This window comes from Plectrocnemia conspersa, unplaced genomic scaffold (assembly GCF_051122295.1).
Source record: "Plectrocnemia conspersa isolate PC_06_02 unplaced genomic scaffold, ASM5112229v1 ptg000003l, whole genome shotgun sequence".
NCBI lineage: Eukaryota > Metazoa > Arthropoda > Insecta > Trichoptera > Polycentropodidae > Plectrocnemia > Plectrocnemia conspersa.
This window is the reverse complement of record NW_028277167.1, coordinates 20,480,281-20,498,008: the sequence shown is the minus strand read 5'-3', so window position 1 is coordinate 20,498,008 and position 17,728 is coordinate 20,480,281. Positions and strand designations below refer to the sequence as shown.

General features: G+C 26.6%; 1 protein-coding gene across 3 annotated transcripts in view; it reads left to right on the top strand.

The window, feature by feature from the left end:
• Positions 1 to 1,862: 1,862 nt before the first annotated feature.
• The window catches only part of RhoGAP102A (Rho GTPase activating protein at 102A), an 84,486-nt gene continuing 68,620 nt past the window's right edge, over positions 1,863 to 17,728 (top strand). For 2 of the 3 annotated variants that reach the window (XM_088182525.1, XM_088182527.1), the window contains exons 1-2: positions 1,870 to 1,999; positions 2,093 to 2,190. The gene's annotated coding sequence lies outside the window, so the exon portion shown is untranslated. Of the gene's footprint in view, positions 2,000 to 2,092; positions 2,191 to 17,728 lie in introns of all 3 variants that reach the window. The other variant, XM_088182526.1, reaches the window with a different exon arrangement.

Sequence of the window (17,728 nt, the reverse complement as noted above, 5' to 3'; positions counted from 1 at the left end):
ACGTCAGATTGATGATCAACGCAGTCAGGCAGCCAAAGCGGGTATCATAAATATTGATGAGTTTCAAAGGTTTTATTTTGAATTTTCCTCCGTTGTATGTATGTATTTACGTGAAAGGAGAAAGAGAGTTTTCCAATACGGAACATATAACTTGTTTATTAGGTTTTGATATTTTTTTCAATATATATCTAAATATATTTAACGTAAGATACAGCAATGTTTTTAAGCGTAAATTAGCTATCTGAAATGATACCTATGTAATATAAATCGCGTATCTTCAAAACTCAAAATGATTAATTCTCAAAAAAGAAAGAGTAAGAGAGTACTAATAATAGAGTTTTGCCTCTAAAAAACAAGTAAAAGCAAACTATGAGATTTTGTCTTTTCTGTAAATTCGACATAATTTACATTTAATGCTATTAATATGAAAAATAAATTCATCATCATCATTTGGGTCTTACTTTGTGAGTTTCTCTAATCTTTATAATCATCTATGTCGTTGGGATTCACGTATTGCAATCACCTAAAATTTGGTCCACTAAATTTTTTTTTGTCTGATATTTGGGCTCCTAAATAATAGTACATGATTATACTGTGTATTCATTTTTTCGTTTTTTTTTGCAAATCTTCCCTTGGAATTTTTGATCCAACATTTTTCAACTATTTTTGTGGCACGGTATACAATAAAATATAAAATATTCGCCTTGCACAAATGCCTATTTATGGTTTCTGATATCTCTATATTTTTTATTACTTAAAAGAATAAATTAAATACTGTATTTCTTAAAAAAATTGTTAGTGATCTTATTAATCCACAAAAAAAAACAAGACATGTATATATATTATATATTTTATGTGCTTAAAATATTATACTGCAATGTATCTTAGGAAATGTATATTAAAAAAATATAAATAACTTTTAAGTAATGTGGTAAAAGAAACGACGTATTTAAAGCTGAGTTGCCTTCTAGTACTATTTTAATTATAAAATCATTTGCACCTGAGATATTTCGCTGCTTTTAAGTTAACGTAGGTATACTCGTAAACAAGGTGTGTTTTTATTTTTTAATCAACACTTTAAAAAATTTAGTTCATCTGCAAGTGAAATATCCTTTTTTATTATACATAAGATGTAGTTTGATATAATTATTCTTCATATTCCATATAATCAGAAATATTTTAGCGGCTTTAAAAGAGTCATAATTTACTTTTTACTTTAAATAAAATTATTTTCACAACTTTCTGTAAAATTAAAAATATTTTATTTTTCTTGAAAGAAACATTAATATATATATACGAGTATATACTTACTATAATATATTTAGACGCGGGTTTCCTTTTTTGCTTAACCTTCTTTTCACCCTTTTTTCAGTCGGATAACAGCAGCGAATCCCTTCTCAAAAAAATTGCAAGAAATAAATTATTAAAGAAATGGGTTTTGTAGTATTAATTTTTTTGTGAGATAATGACGTTTAATAAAAATGCTAAGATTATTTTCTTACTTTCAACAACTATATTTAATGCTGTTTTATATACAGCAGATTCTCTGTGAAGAAAATTATTTTATATATACTACTTTTAGGTTCTTTCGTAGATTTTTTTAATGGGTATGAAACAAATATACAATATAACAAAAAAAGACAGACATAACATAGATCTATTTTTATACATGTATATTGAAGTAAAGAAAATTTTGTAATACTTTTTTTAAGAACAACTTTTTTCCTCCATTATAATTTGATTCTAAGCACAAAAAGACAACTGACTGTTCTTCCAATCCTCGGTGTTGGTCAAGTCCGCTTTTAGAGAAAATGATTAATTTTTCCTGCCGGTTGTTTTGTCACACGACACCAGTTGCCTGTATGTTGCGAGTATGTTCTCGGTTGTGTCCAGTCGTCGTCCAACCGTCGTCGGTTCGAGATCGACGTTGTTTTTCCTCCGCGAAACATATCGTGTGTGCCAAAGCTCATTTCCCACCAATTTTCCAGCTCGCATCAACGTGACATATTATATATATAATATTTTTATCTGTTATCAATAGCAAAAAAATTATATAAACCATATAAAAATATAATGTATACAAAAATTTCAGATCAGTGATTTACTACAAACTATTGGTGTAAAGTGATAATATTATAAATACACCAGTGCTATAAATAAACACTATACACATCGCATCATCATTAAAAGGTAATTGTAAACATTTATCTATGTGACATTTTTAATTAATTAATCGTACGTGTGTATTATTAACACGTCGGTCTTCCCATTTTGGTGAACGAGGTCGGTGTTTGTTTACTTTTTATCTAAAAATGGGATGTAAACTCGACAGATGTGGTTGTAAGCGTGTCTATAGTTTATATTTATGGTTGTTGTAATTGAAGTAGATGTTACTAATTAGCGTATAGTCGATAAAGACAGCAGGAAAATCAGAAGCGTATTTTAACATTGATAATGTGGACTACTTGCATCAACCATTTATGTATATATAATATTTTAGCTTAAAGGTCCATCACATGTTACCATATAGTTGACAACTTACTTTAGGAAATTCATAGTGGTTTCCTATTTGCCTAATATTATAAAAACAATGTTAATTTTGTATAAAATACATATTTTATTTTACTAAATAAATAATGTTTCATTGTTGCTTAGCAATACTAAAAAATATTAGTGAAAAAATGTTTTATTTAATGTAACGTAATCGATTTAAATTTGAATTAAACATTGACTTTTTTTTTCTTGCAATATAACTATGTTTGTATTTTATTGTTTTATCAAATTAGTTAAAATTTTGAGTTTATAATCAGTAATTATAATCTCAGTCAGATCAGTCTGTAAAATAAAAGCTTTAAGTAGGATTCAAACGATTTAAATGCAAGTAGTAAAAAATGTATGGTGTGAGTTTAAGTAGTTTTGATAGCACGATAGATCAGTGGTATTGTCCTAATTTATACCAAAAATATCAAGGTTCGAATCCCATGTGAGATCGAAAATAATGATTAATATATTATTATAATTTTGATCGTTGATCAACAATTTGGTTTTATTAGTTTTTACTAATCTCGCGAATGAATAATTAAAATAAATTTGCACTAGATCGTTCATAACTTGTAAGCTACAATTTTTGTTTATAATTAATAAAATGTTATAACTAATGATTATTCTCAAGAATCAAACAAATTTTCTGATTTATCAGAAATATTTTTTGTACGAATATTTTTAAGTGTTAAAGTAAGTACTAAGTAAGTACTTTAAGTTTAAGCACTGTATTTTTTATACCACTGCATAAAAAGGGTGGGTCCGTGTCAGATGTTTTAAAATATTCATGCTTTTTTATATGGCAAAAACTCAACTATTCTTTTGCTTTGCTAGTCTAAGAACTACATTAATAATCAGATAATAAAAAAATGCTCCATGTGGGTATCGGCAGATTGAAAAAATGGATGGGGGCTTTCCATGGAATTTTCTTTCTACCGAAAATTTCATATGGTTTATGCTTGTGGAATAATATGTTTTATGAAATGATAAACGCTTTAACATTCTTCAAGTGTTTTTATGTTTTAATTACTATGAGTATTGTAATTTACATGCTTAAATATTAACAAAAAATATTTAAAAAACAAATTCAGTAAATCTATATTTCATATGCAATATCAACAATAATAGACTGTATTATAATATTATAATCACATATAGTTTTTTACATAGTAAAATTTCTCAAGAATTCTTGAGAAAATCGAGAATTAAAAATGTGAATTCTTATTTTATGATAAATTAAAAACATTAAACATCCAAAACGCATAATTTCTATCATGTTGCAATAAAAAATTTATAATAAATTTAAAAAAATTATTCACAAAAATATGTTGTATTTTATAAAATCAGACAGTATGCTTTTATATGTATTATATACATATGTTACAGTGAATGTGTTTCAGTAAAGCTATATTTTACTAGTATAAATATGATTTTATATTTAAGTAAAATCATATTCACCAGTAAATATACATTTCTGCTATTAAAAATATTATTGATGTGAAATTATATGTTGCTCAAAAGTGTTGATGATATTGTAATGTAATATTTTTTATATAAAATTTATAATAGTTGGAGAGTGAAATACAAGTTTTATTTAACATTAAGGTCAGTAGATACGTTTTCAATTATTTCTTTCACAATTTTTTTAAACGTAGCTGATAATACAGTTTATTCTGAATTAATCATTATTACTCAAAAACATATTTTTTGTACAATATATAGGTTTTTGTGTCATTAACTCATCGATAAATATGCATTAAGGATACTTAATACACTATTGAAGGCAACATAATAATGTAATATTGATACAAACTAAACGTTTTACTTAAAATAAAGTTTAGTGTTAGATTTATATTCGATTTAATTCTGCTTTTTTAAAAATTATCAAAAGTTTTCGAATCATATTATAGATCAAGATAGTAGAAATTATTCACATTTAAGAGTTTTATCAAGTGGCATTTAATTTTTTTAACCAATACCAATATTCAAGTTTTGTCATATTCTGGTTATATAAAAATGAGGTAATTTTGCGGCATATCGAAGAAAAATTCAGGAATGCTACACATTTATTTACGGTCTAGAGTGAATCATCTGCATATTTTCCATAAGGATATCCCATATTATTTTAGATCTCTACATATTCTATGCGCAGTGCTTAGTCTTCGGGCATAAATAAAATAAAAATGCATACATGCGATTTTCCTCTGATGGTTTCAGAGTTCGCAATCCTCCGAGGAATCTGTCGTCATTTTGTAAAAATAAAATCGTTTGACTCACACGGTCGTTATAGGACCAGACACTTCCAAGACTTAAATTTGCAACAAACGAAACCCAAATGCACGTTGTGAAATTACGCATAAAACTCACCAAGGACTTTATCCTTTGTTCGTTTGTGTGACATATTTACCGAGAAAGGCGTTGAAAAACGCTTCCATGTGCACAATGCACACATTTTAGAGAATTATTATCATCTCATCGACGGTCTCATAAAATGGTCAAGTTCCATACTCAAAAGATATGCTATGATTTATTATATCGCTTTTAATATATCGGCGCTAATAAATCATGGCGGCTCGTTCGTTATCGTTAATATGTCGGAAAAAAAGTTAATCTGACCGGGCGTATGTATAACATGCGGATTCATAATATTTCTTCTTTCTGTCGCACAAAAATGCAATATAATCTAAATCTAAGGTTCAAAAAACTCTGCTCAGACTTTGATAAAAATGTGCCATCAAAGTGATTTAATTAAAATTTAAATAAAACATATAAAATGTTTAATTATATTATTATGTACAGATAGTGCGTTTGCCAGTTTTTCAAGCTGCGTGTAAATAATATTTTATCTCTAATGGTATGATTATGATTGTGAAATTACAAGGCCCGTAAAAAATTAGACAATTAAAATTGCAAAAATTTGCAAAAGTTTCTTTGTAGAAGTAGTGTATTAAAATTAGTAAGTAGATAGAAATAACTTTTGTGATGAAAGCCATCCGTTATCACTGATGAAGTTATGCAAAAAATAGTTTATTTTAAAAGCGTTTATGGGTTAAAAAACTTTACAAATTATGAATGGATTGATTGGCGAAAAATCAAATAATCTGGCTAGTGAAAATATCATTAAAAATATAATTGATACTAATACAAGTATTTAATTATTATTTTGGTAATAGCTTTCAAAGAAATACACCGTATATAATATACAAACATATTTTAGATTATTTATAGAAGTCTTATGAAATTTCGAAAGTATAAAGAAATGTTTAAAGTATCTTATTCATTTATTAAAGGCACTAAGGTAGATTTCCACTAGAGTTTGCTTCAGACTCACAGACAGTTATGATTTATGCGAATTGATATTTAGGCAAATGATCCAGATTAACGATCTATGCCGTCGGATTACACGTTTGTTCCCGGAAGTCGCGTTACGCGTTATTTCTGTCCGCGATGAAAAGCTCCGATAAAAAAATGTTGCGTCGTAAAGCTTTCGTACGTTTGCGACGAGCTTTTGAACACAGAAAATTTAATATCAACAAGCGCTTCTTTTTATACGATTATTTATGGTCATTTAATCACGCTTATCAACAGATTACGATATATGTTTACTTTTACGGGCGTGATGATCGATATTAAAAATATATTCAAATAATATTGAAAAATATGTCTTGTTATGTGTAAGAATTATCACACGTGAAGTTAAATTTAAGTATGTAAATAAAATATAAGGAACTTTACATACTATTCTCTGCATACAAATAATATTTATTTAGTTAATATTATTTATTTTTTTTTTTTTTTTTTTATTTTATTAATTTATTTAGCTTAATAGCTAATCTTTACATCTAACAAATTTAGTAAACATATATAAAAATATATAAAAAATACATAACAGAAAGAAAAAATATACAATAATAAAGACTTAATATTATAATATTTTATTTCTATATGTACGAAGGTGTTTTTTTATTCCATTTATAAAACCCGTTATATTTTTGCTGTTTCGGATTTCTCTTGGAAGACTATTATATAAATTAAAACCTCCGTACATAATTCCCCTAGCCGTACTCGTTTTCTTATACTTAATTATTTTTAAATTTTCTCTATTTCTAGTATTATATTTATGTACATCTTTATTTCTTATTAAATACTTATTAAAATAGTGTGGTAACATATTATTTTCTAACTTATATATAAATACTAAAACATTCATACTCAATATTTCTTGAACATTCAACCATTCTAATCTATCAATCATACTTTTACAATTAGTTAATCTATTTTTATTTAAGATTACTCTCATTGCCCTATTTTGTAGTTTTTGCAACATTTGTTTATCTAATTTATTCATCATATTTAATAGTGTTGCACAATAATTAAAATGGGGCAATATTATACTATTGTAAATTAATTTTTTTGTATTTATACTTAATATATTTCTTAATCTAGATAATAAACCTATTTTTCTACTAATTTTTTTTAATATGTAATTACAATGTTCTTTAAAGTTTAATTTTGTATCAACAATTACTCCTAAATATTTTATATTATCCACTATTTCTATATTAGAGTTATTTATTACTATTTTGGTACTATCATCTAACACATTTTTATAATTAATAAACATACATTTAGTTTTATTCTCATTTAATTTAAGTACATTATTCTTTAACCATATCTCTAACACACCTAATTCATCATTCAAATTACTCACAACTTCTTCAATGTTATCACCCATGCAATAGATCAATGTGTCATCCGCAAATAGATGAACTTTACATTTTCTTACGTTATTAACTATATCATTTATATATAAAACAAACAACAATGGTCCCAATTTAGACCCTTGTGGTACTCCATAATACACTAACCTCTCTTCAGAACATACATTATTTATCTTAACTTTTTGTTTTCTTTTATATAAGTAATTATTAAACCATCTCAAAACTATATCACTTATACCTATACTCTCCAATTTCTTCAACATTATTTCTCTGTCTATTGTTTCGAAGGCTCTCTTGAAATCCAAGAAAACTGCTCCAATGATTTTGTTTGTATCCTTAGCCAACAGCCAATCATTTATCACTACTTGTAATGCAGTTTCAGTGGAATGCTTTTCTCTGAATCCCGATTGTTGTTCACATATTATGTTTTGAGAAGTAATAAATTCCTTTAATTGTTTGATTACTACTTCTTCTATTATTTTTTCTATACACGGTAGCATGTTGATTGGTCTCATTTCTTCAACTTTTTTACTATTTTTTATTTTAGGTATAGGTACAATAGTAGCAATCTTTAAATTTTCAGGCATTTCTCCTAATGAGAGTGCTTTATTTATTAAATAATTTAATTTAGTTCCTATTATTTCCCATGTTTCTTTAATTATATTTATATCTAGTTCATCAGTACTAGTTCCTTTTTTAAATTTACATATTATGTTATGAATTTCATCTAATGATACTGATTTAAATTTACTAAATTTTACAATTAATGTTTTATTATTATATTGTACTAAATTACTAATCCTTGGTATTGAATTTACAATTTCTTCTATGCTCTCAATGTAATATGTATTCATCTTTTCTGCCATTATATAAGGATCTTGATATATATTTCCATTAATTTCCATTTTTATTATGTCGTTTTTCTGAGTTGGATTAATTAATTGTTTTATTGATTTCCACATCTTATTTGGATCATTTTGTATTTCATCTATCAATTTTTCATACCATTTCTTTTTAGCCATTCTTAATACTTTGACTGCCATATTTCTACATTGTGTGTATGTTTTCCATTTTTCATTAAAGACTTTATATTCTATTTGTTCTGTTTTTAATATTTGAAAAATTTTGTATGACTCATCTCTTTTCTTTATAGCATTTTTAACATCATCATTAAACCACGGTTTTGGGTTGTAACGATATTCCTTTTTAAAATTATATTGACTTTTTGTTTTACAATCTACTATATTCTTATAAATTTTGTTCCATATCCTATTAACATCCATATTATCTACATTCCAGTCACATTTTTGTAATTCTAATCTTAATTTATTAAAATTAATTTTTTTAATTATATCAATTTTTTTTGTTTTTTTAAACTTAAGTTCATTATGTTTTTCTATATAAATATATACAATTGAATGGTCAGTTATTCTTGGAGTTGATTTTACTTCACAATAAATTTTTTTGTTGTTGGTAAATACTAAATCTATTAATGTGCTCGATCTATTATTAGTCCTTGTATTTTCTTTGACACATTGTCTTAAACCAAATATATTTGATATTTTTTCTAATTTTGCTGTGTAAAAATCTTCACATTTGTTCCAATTAAAATTCCAATCTCCAATTAAAACAGTATCCAAAATTTGATCAAAACTCCATTCTGCAATATTATTTATAAATTCTATGAATATATTCGGATTACTATTTGGAGATCTGTATGCTATACATAATATTATGGGAATTTTTTCAATAAAAATCTTAACTGTGATAGACCAGTATGTCTTATCTTGATTATTTTTAAATATAGTATTGAATTTTATATCATTTCTAATATACAGTATAACACCTCCTGTATGTCTGGAATTAGAATCACATCTAATTATATTATAATTGCCAATATTTAGTTCAAATTCTTCAATGTCATTTGTGATATGGGTTTCAGTTAACCCTAAAAATATTGGATATTCCTTTTCAGTAATTAATTCTATTTCCTCTTTATGTTTTAAATAACCTTGTGCATTGATTAATATCCCAGTTACTGATTCTTGTTTCCCATATGAACTTGATTTTTTTAATTGCTATACTATATTATATTGTATTTTATTATAGTAATTTTGCTCGTATCTTTTATAAATTGAACAATTTCTATCCATGGAGTTGTGTTCCACATTCAAATTAAGATTTAGTAATTTATTTGCTCTACAGCAATTCACACAGTTTTCTTTTTTGTTGCATTGATTTATTAAATGTTCTTCCGAACCACATTTTATACAATTTTTTTTTATTTTTACATTCACTGGCTTTGTGATTATAACCATAACAGTTATAACAACGGTATATGAATATGTCTTCATATACTTTACACCTATCCCATTCAATATTTAATTTGCCTACATCCATTATATTTTTAAATGTCGTAACATCTACTTCAATAATAGCATCATACTTATTAAATTTGTTTTTTTTAATATGTTTTACTTCTAAATAACATTTGTTTTCTTCTACACATGTGTTTTGTTTCATTATACACTTTTTTAGTTGATCATATTTTAATTCTTCAGAAATTCCAATTATTTTTATTTTTGGTTTCTTTAAATTTCCTACTTTTATATTATATTTATCTCCTAGTTTTTTTACTGCATCTGTCGTAATTTTCGATGCATCTTCTTTACTATCACATGTAATTATTATACCTCCTTTGCTTATTGGTCTTATATTTTGTATTCCAACTTCTAATTCTGTTGGTTTAATTAAATTTTTGCAATCCTTTTTTGTCTGCTCTATATTTTGCAAATTTTTAGGTATAATTATCGCAATATCTTTTCCTTTTTTTACGATTTCCGAATAATGTTTCTTTTGCATTTTATTTTTAATAACATTGTTATTTAAATTTAGTTTATCCTTTATATTATAAACATCTTTTCTAACTTCATTTAATAACTCAAATATTGAGTTATTATTTTCATTTTTATTATTTACATCGTCCCTATTAGTTTTTAACACATCTAATAAATGTTTATACATAATATCAAATGTATTAGTTATAATGGTTTTTTTTTCTTTTGATAGTATATTACCATTTGATAATAATACATTTAATTTTGTTTTTAATTCATCCATTTCTTTTATTCTGTTTTCTGGCGTAATTACGCCCGCTATATTCACGCCGCTATCGGCCATTTTTTTTTTTATGTAACAATACTAATTATTTCTATCTTATACTATTTATATATTATATTAATCAATCTATTTATACTATTTATTAAATTGTGCTACTTACGCGCAAATATCTGCCGGTTTTCACCTCCAAAGGGGTTGGTTACCACAATCTTGGCTAATTGCACGGCAGACACATGCACATACGATGAACACAAACAACTAACTTGAACACAAACAACTAACTTATATAATATTTATTTTTAAAATGGCTTTAAAAATTAAAAATACTTGCACTATAATGCTATTTGTAGAACATTTATATAATTAAATTATTAAAACGATTTGGAAGAAGCTACCATTTGATTTATTAAATTCCATTAATCTAAGTAGTTTATTACTACAACACAAACTAACTCTTAATGCTTAAAGTACACTAGTTATATTATACTGTTGTGATTAATGCAATAAGCCTAATTACTATACAACATATGTTTACTCTCATGAGCTTAACATAACCTATGATTATTATGTTATTTTTTTAAACTAATTTCGTATACGTTAAAAAATCAATAAAAGCAACTTTTTATTATTTAAAGGTTTTTTAGTTATTACTTACTAAAATATAATTAAATTATATTACTGTATGTAATTTATTAATAATACATAGCTTAAAAACTAAAACTAAAACCATTCATTAACGTAGACGTATAAACACATCCTCAGCTAAAAAGTGATGCATCTCGAAATTGATCCATTTTCTAGAGCCAGCTGACTGAAGTCGGTAGACAAAAGTGATTAATCTCTCGTTGACCGACTAGTGGTGAATTTTAATATAAGTCTGAAATCCAAACACTAAATAATAGATTTAGTTCAATATCGTCCATTTTCTTAAGATTATGATTCCCAAACAGATTGAGATTTTTTATATTGAATTTTATAGTAAAATAAATGTGTTATTGGTAAGGATTGAGAGTTTTGAAGCCAAAAGGTGTGACTTGGCATTCGAAAAAGCTGGTAACGTTGTCGAGTTGTATTCCGTAAACTGACTGCTGGTGGAAAAGCCGAGATTATCATTATATTTTTTCTGGATAATCCGCTGATGTCTCTCTCGATTTTCTTTGGATGTAAGCCGTCTGTCTACGCTCGTTTCTTACCGTCTTTGACTCTGCTTTACAAAGTGTCACATATTTTATACTCTTGATTCCAATCGCATTGCTTGATGATTCAACCATTGAAATATATTTACGACTTGAAGTGAAACTGCAAGGTGTGGCAGATCGTTAGATGATAATAGCGGTTATTGCGTAAAAAAGACGCATTGTTTATCGTATATCCTTTGTGCACAAAAATATAGTTTTTCAGTGCTTATGAGTAATTAATGCATCGGGATGGATGCGCTTACGACCGTGGTCTATAAAATCTACCAATTATCATTTGGAAAAACTAGCTGGTATTTATTTTGCATACGTTTAAAATTGTCATTTTATTGTCCTTAAAATTAACGGTGCAGCTGATTAGATTTTATTTTCGTTTTTGAGTGAGAATTTTGGTTCAGATTATTTTTTGTAAATAGTTTTATTTAGCATTTTTTTCCAACCAGCTAGTCTTATTTAATTATATTTTTAATTTTTATTTCCAAGAATACTACACCTTTTGATCATCACACATGATTTAACAGATGCGCGCGTGGATGAATGGTCAATTTTATATCGGAAATTTTCTTTGTTTGCTAATCGTTAGTCACACAACATTTAAATATTATAATTTTAGACATAAAATGATTTGCTTTTATTTAAATAGTCACTTTGAAATAAAATTGTTTTGTATGTAATCAAACATAAAATTTGTTAGATGCAAATCTGTGTTTCTTAAACTTTTTATGTACTTTCGTATTACATTTTTATCTAAATTTCAAGATTTAATGTATGTGACTTCATACACTATTTTTTATATAAAAATACATATTTATATGTATATGTGTAGTTTAATTACTTGTTTACTGGCTATAAATCTTAAGTAGTAAACAAGATGTCTTTTCTCGCAACATAAGATTACTTATACATTTATTTTAATAGTAAATTAGTTTTAAAAGTATATATTTACATACATACGCCTATTTTTGTCGCAAGTATAAAACAAGCGTAAAGCCACTTATTGGCAATCCTTTTATATATTCACAAGCCAAACACAAGTCAGATAAATTTAACCAAACTCACATGTAAGATTCATTCTGGCATTAATGAATAAATATTCCCTTTTGATCGCATAACGTTATTATTAGCCAGATTATTCTATATTCGTAAATATTTTACATAAACAGAGTTTTTTTTAATAACTCCTGTCAGAGCTTTCTAATATAATACGTATCACGCGTATTTATAGATTACGAAAAAAGTGATTTTACGAAGCTGTCAAAAAACTGTCGATAATTTCGACTTCTGAACAATTGCTTGGCATTGAAAAAAACGAGCTTTCGTCACGGGAAGTGAAGTTTCAGACGCGAAACGGTCAATTTACACCGAAGTCGACCGACTAATGGCTCGGCCAATATCGACGTGTTGATATACCAATCTTTTCTTGGATTAACTACAATAAACTACATTGTGCTAACCAATCTAAATATTTAGATTTTTATTATATTTCAATGCACATAAAAAATCGCGAACGCCTATTGATGTGGTTCGCACCGCTTTAAATTCACTGTTTTCAGTTGATTTCTTCTTCTATTTTTAAAGCCTACATAATATTTCGTATTTAAAATACTCAGAAGCGATCCGAAGCAATTTTTCGATTATCTATCCGGTTCCTAATACGCTAATACCTAGGTCATCCGTCAAATGATTAATGGTTAATTTTAAAACGGCAAGGTCAAAAACTTAGTCTTTGAGAATTAACAGAAGGCTTTCGAGTTATCGTTAAGCTAATCAATGTTTGAAAACTTTCTATATTTAAATTTCGCTGAAGTGTTGCAGAGGAATTTATTTTAATAAATATCCTTGCGTTGTTGTTGGCTCGTGTGCCGATGGTTCATTTTCAAAGCTAAAGATTTTTTGACATATTTATTTTTAGAATTGTATACAACTCGTAATAATTAAAATTATTTAGCTATTTATTTTATAACAGTTAGATAAACATTAAATAAAAAATAAAATAAGTTTATTTTCGCATCTTTCATAATAGCCCTACTTTTTTAAAGCATTTAAATATATTTTCATACTCTATATTTTGTTTATTATTATTAGAGGATTTAAAAATTACAGATCAAAGCTAACCCATCAAGGATCTTTCTCTAATTAAGAGCTAAATACAGATACATATTGAGTATCTATAATTTTCTCAAATTGAGGTCGTCTTATTTTAAACTGTTGTTCCGAGCATCAATTAAGAGCTTTCGAGCTTCTATTTGATGTGTAGCTATACAGAGTGGCCATAAAAACAACGAACGATAATTTTAGTTTCAATACACCTTGAACCGTTAATGCTTAAGGACAAAATAAAAAATGTATAAGAAAGTTTTTGACTTAAAACCCAAGCCGTTTAACTAAAATTATGTAGATTTCTGTATATAAAATGTGTAAAGTAAATCTATTTTTTTATTGTTTTAATATCTATTATAGAAAAGATTGTCTTCTTATATTTTTTTATTTAAGATATTTCAATTTTACTTTAATTTTAAATTGTTTTCTAAATTTTTTCACTAGCCGACATTTTTAAATAAAATTTAAGATTGGACTGGAAAACTAACTTATCTAAGATATTTACAGCAACTATTTGTAAAAAAAGTTTCGTGTTGATATAATTAAAACTACCACAGTTATGGATATATTATTCTCAAAAAAAATTTTTATTAGTCGCAATCGTAAAACAATATGACAAACCAGACTGTTAACGAATTTAGCTTAGATATTTACAAAAACTATTTTTATAATAAGTTAAACTTTTAATTTTTACAACAGCAGTTATAATATTCTCAAAAACCATTTTATTCCACATAAAAAAACGGTATATTATTGAATTTCAATTTAATTTAAATATTTATTAAAAATTGATCTTGTCATCTTTATTTCTTTTTAAGAATTTTTATTATTATTTATCTACTGCCATTTTGAAACACGATGGCGGGTCGGACGGTTAACATATTTACATGGTTTATTTTTATAATAAATTTCATTTTTAATTGTGTCCTTAAAATCCTTTTAATACCACATAAATGAGTAAAAAATATTTTTACTTTTAATTTCATTTTAATTAAAATTTAATATCGTGTTTGACTTCTTCGTCTTTTTTCTCTAGAATTTTGTATTTTTTTTTTGCTGCGGTAATCAAAAATAATTATTAAAGTACGACACTCAACTTATACGCTATTTCGTCAACTATTTTTTAAGTCTTAAACACAACATATTCAGGGAAGCCGTATAAATTAGTAGGAGGAATTTAAAAACGTATTTTTCACTACGCGGCTCATTATTCATGTAAATAAAATAAATCGCAATTAAAAAAAAACATTAAATTTATTGTATATTGATAAAATAACTTGAATTTACTTTTAAAATTTATTTACAATAAAAATTTGGTGAAATTATAATAATTATACAAGGTAGGTTGTAGGTTAACAAGTTTTGCGAACAACATATGTATAACTAGGTTTGTGTTAGTTAATGTTTGAGCGATTTGAATGTGTGCCAAAGGATTATTATATTGCATTGAAAAAATTCATTTCTATCAAGAATTTTTCTCTATCGTCAATAATATAAAAAAAATGTTTGATATACTGTCATAACATATTGTAAAATTTATAAAAGTCTGCAGAGACCTTAATGTGCGATATAATCAATTCAAAATTACTCGTCAGTTGACTATAATACCTCGGTATATCCATATAAGCATGTTTGGTGGTCTAGGTCAAGCCCCTATTTGTACCTCGTGCAAGACATGTGTTCGAGTTTATATATGCATGAAAATTTCGCTAGCGATTGCGAAATAACACGTTCTATATTTTGCAAACACAAATGTTTTTGTGTCTTTCAGTGTATTGTTAACGTAAACCATTCCGCAACCCACGCGGTTCTGCCTAATAATATGTTCTTGAAGGTTTTTGAAACTTGTTTGTCTAACTAAATTTAATAATATACATATATTATATAACACTAGCATAGTACCCGTTAAAACGTCATTGTGCTGTATTAGGCCAATGTCAGACAATTAGGATTGAAATTTGCTGCAGAGATTTTTAACAGCTGTAAAAAAACATCAAAATTATTTAGACTGTCATTATAAATTAATACTTCTCAGTTTGCTTTTACCTGAAATCCACTAATCTCGTGGAAAAGTAAGTTGCTTGTTTAAAGATAAACTGAGTGATCTGGTTGTTGAACAAAAGTTAGTGAAACTTAGCTACGTTCTTTTTGGGTCAAAAGTTAAAGAGGATTTTCAAAACTAAAGAAGTTTTATTTAAAAATAAATTTCAATTTGTTGAAACTTGTCTTTGTTTCTCCACAGTAAATTAAATTATGCATGGTACTATCCGTATTAAAAGTTATGCAGAAAAAATATTTTAAATATTTAATATATTTTTTATAAATATATACACGCAAAATAAATATTTTATAAAATATCATATATCCATATTTTCTATAAATAGAATATTTATTCTATAACAACGTCTATAAATAGATTTTCGAAGTAATTATCAGAAGGTAAATTTTCTAAGGGGCGGAGCTTTACCATATGTTAAATTACGATACAGGATTTTACATGAAGCCAATACTTCTCTTGACTTCTTACCTGGGCTGTCGTTGGAGACAATTGCGGTTGGTAAAACGCAGCACAAATTTATTTATGAGCTTTTAGCTTTCACTATTTTTGTTTTAAATGATCAGTCAGTCGCGTTCTGCTTGCCTAAGGTCTTAATAGAGTCTTTAAGAGAATTTTAGTGGTCCGCGAATTAAAATTTAAATATATTTACAATATTCGTATTTATTAAAATATTTTAATAAATTCTTTTTCAACTTTTTTTAATTTTCGCCCTATCAAATAGCAAATATTTTTAATAATTTTTAATGCCTAATTAAAATATTTCGCATAAAATATGATTTCAGAAAATTTGTCGCAATAGTGGCCAACTTTTATATTTATTTGTAGCATAGAAAGATTTAACTCGTACCTATGATTATTTATTCAAGAAATCATATTATGATGTTAAAAAATGAGGCCCGGAATCATTGTTTTCCCAGGGTCCGGATTTGCTCTCGGCATCTACATCTGGTTTTAAGCGGTCCTAAATTGACACAGTATTGCCATTTAGCACAGGAAACTACATAAAAAAATTTTTTAGTTATTAATATTTTCATCTACCAACACCTATTGATGTTTTTAATTATGTGCTTGTGACATATTACATAAAATTGACCACTTAAAAAGTATTTATTTCAACGTAAATTATTGTCAAATTGAGCAGTCATTACGAAGGCAAGACGAATTTCTAATGTATGCTAGGGATTATTAAGATTTCGGGGATAAACACAATCTCATCTTTAAAAATGACTATCAGAGTTGCTGCCTCAATTATTTATGTATTCAATTCCTTCACAACTAACCGCGTTTCATTGCATAGTTTTTCTTAATCCAAATTATATAGTAGCATATAGATCTCTTATTTTATTCACGCTGACATTGTTTCATAATTAATTAGTTTGTGTAATGCATTTTATATGATATTAAAACCTTCGATTGATCAAACGCTTTGTAACGACCGTTTGTTGTGTTTGAACCGTGTATTTGAACCAATAATGTGGATTAGCATGTCAAATACATGTTCGACAGATTAATGCAGTTCCACCGCATAAAGAGATTAAGTGCATAACGAACAAACACTCGATGATGCAACAAATATTCATTTTTGTTCGTATGCGAGAGTAATACGTGCTCGTTTGGCACACATCTCGCCAATGATCTCATCTGTGGATTATTATCCCACCGAGGAGGAAATATTCGTATATATTCACAAGTTTTACGTAAAACATGCTACATTCCTGATTAGATTAGCAATGTTTTACATAATATATGACCTAGTTAATGAAAATAATCAGATCGTATAACATGTATTATCATTGACTTTTAGATCGTTTATTTCATAGCTGGTTTACTCAGATCATGGACAATTTTATAATTTTAAATTGTTATGTCGCCAATTTGTTCTAATTACGATTCAATTAATTAAATGTAGTTATTTGAAGAGATAAATGCCTGAAGTCAGTGTGTATTGATTTATTATGTAACTAACACAGGAATATCTGAGACAATGATTC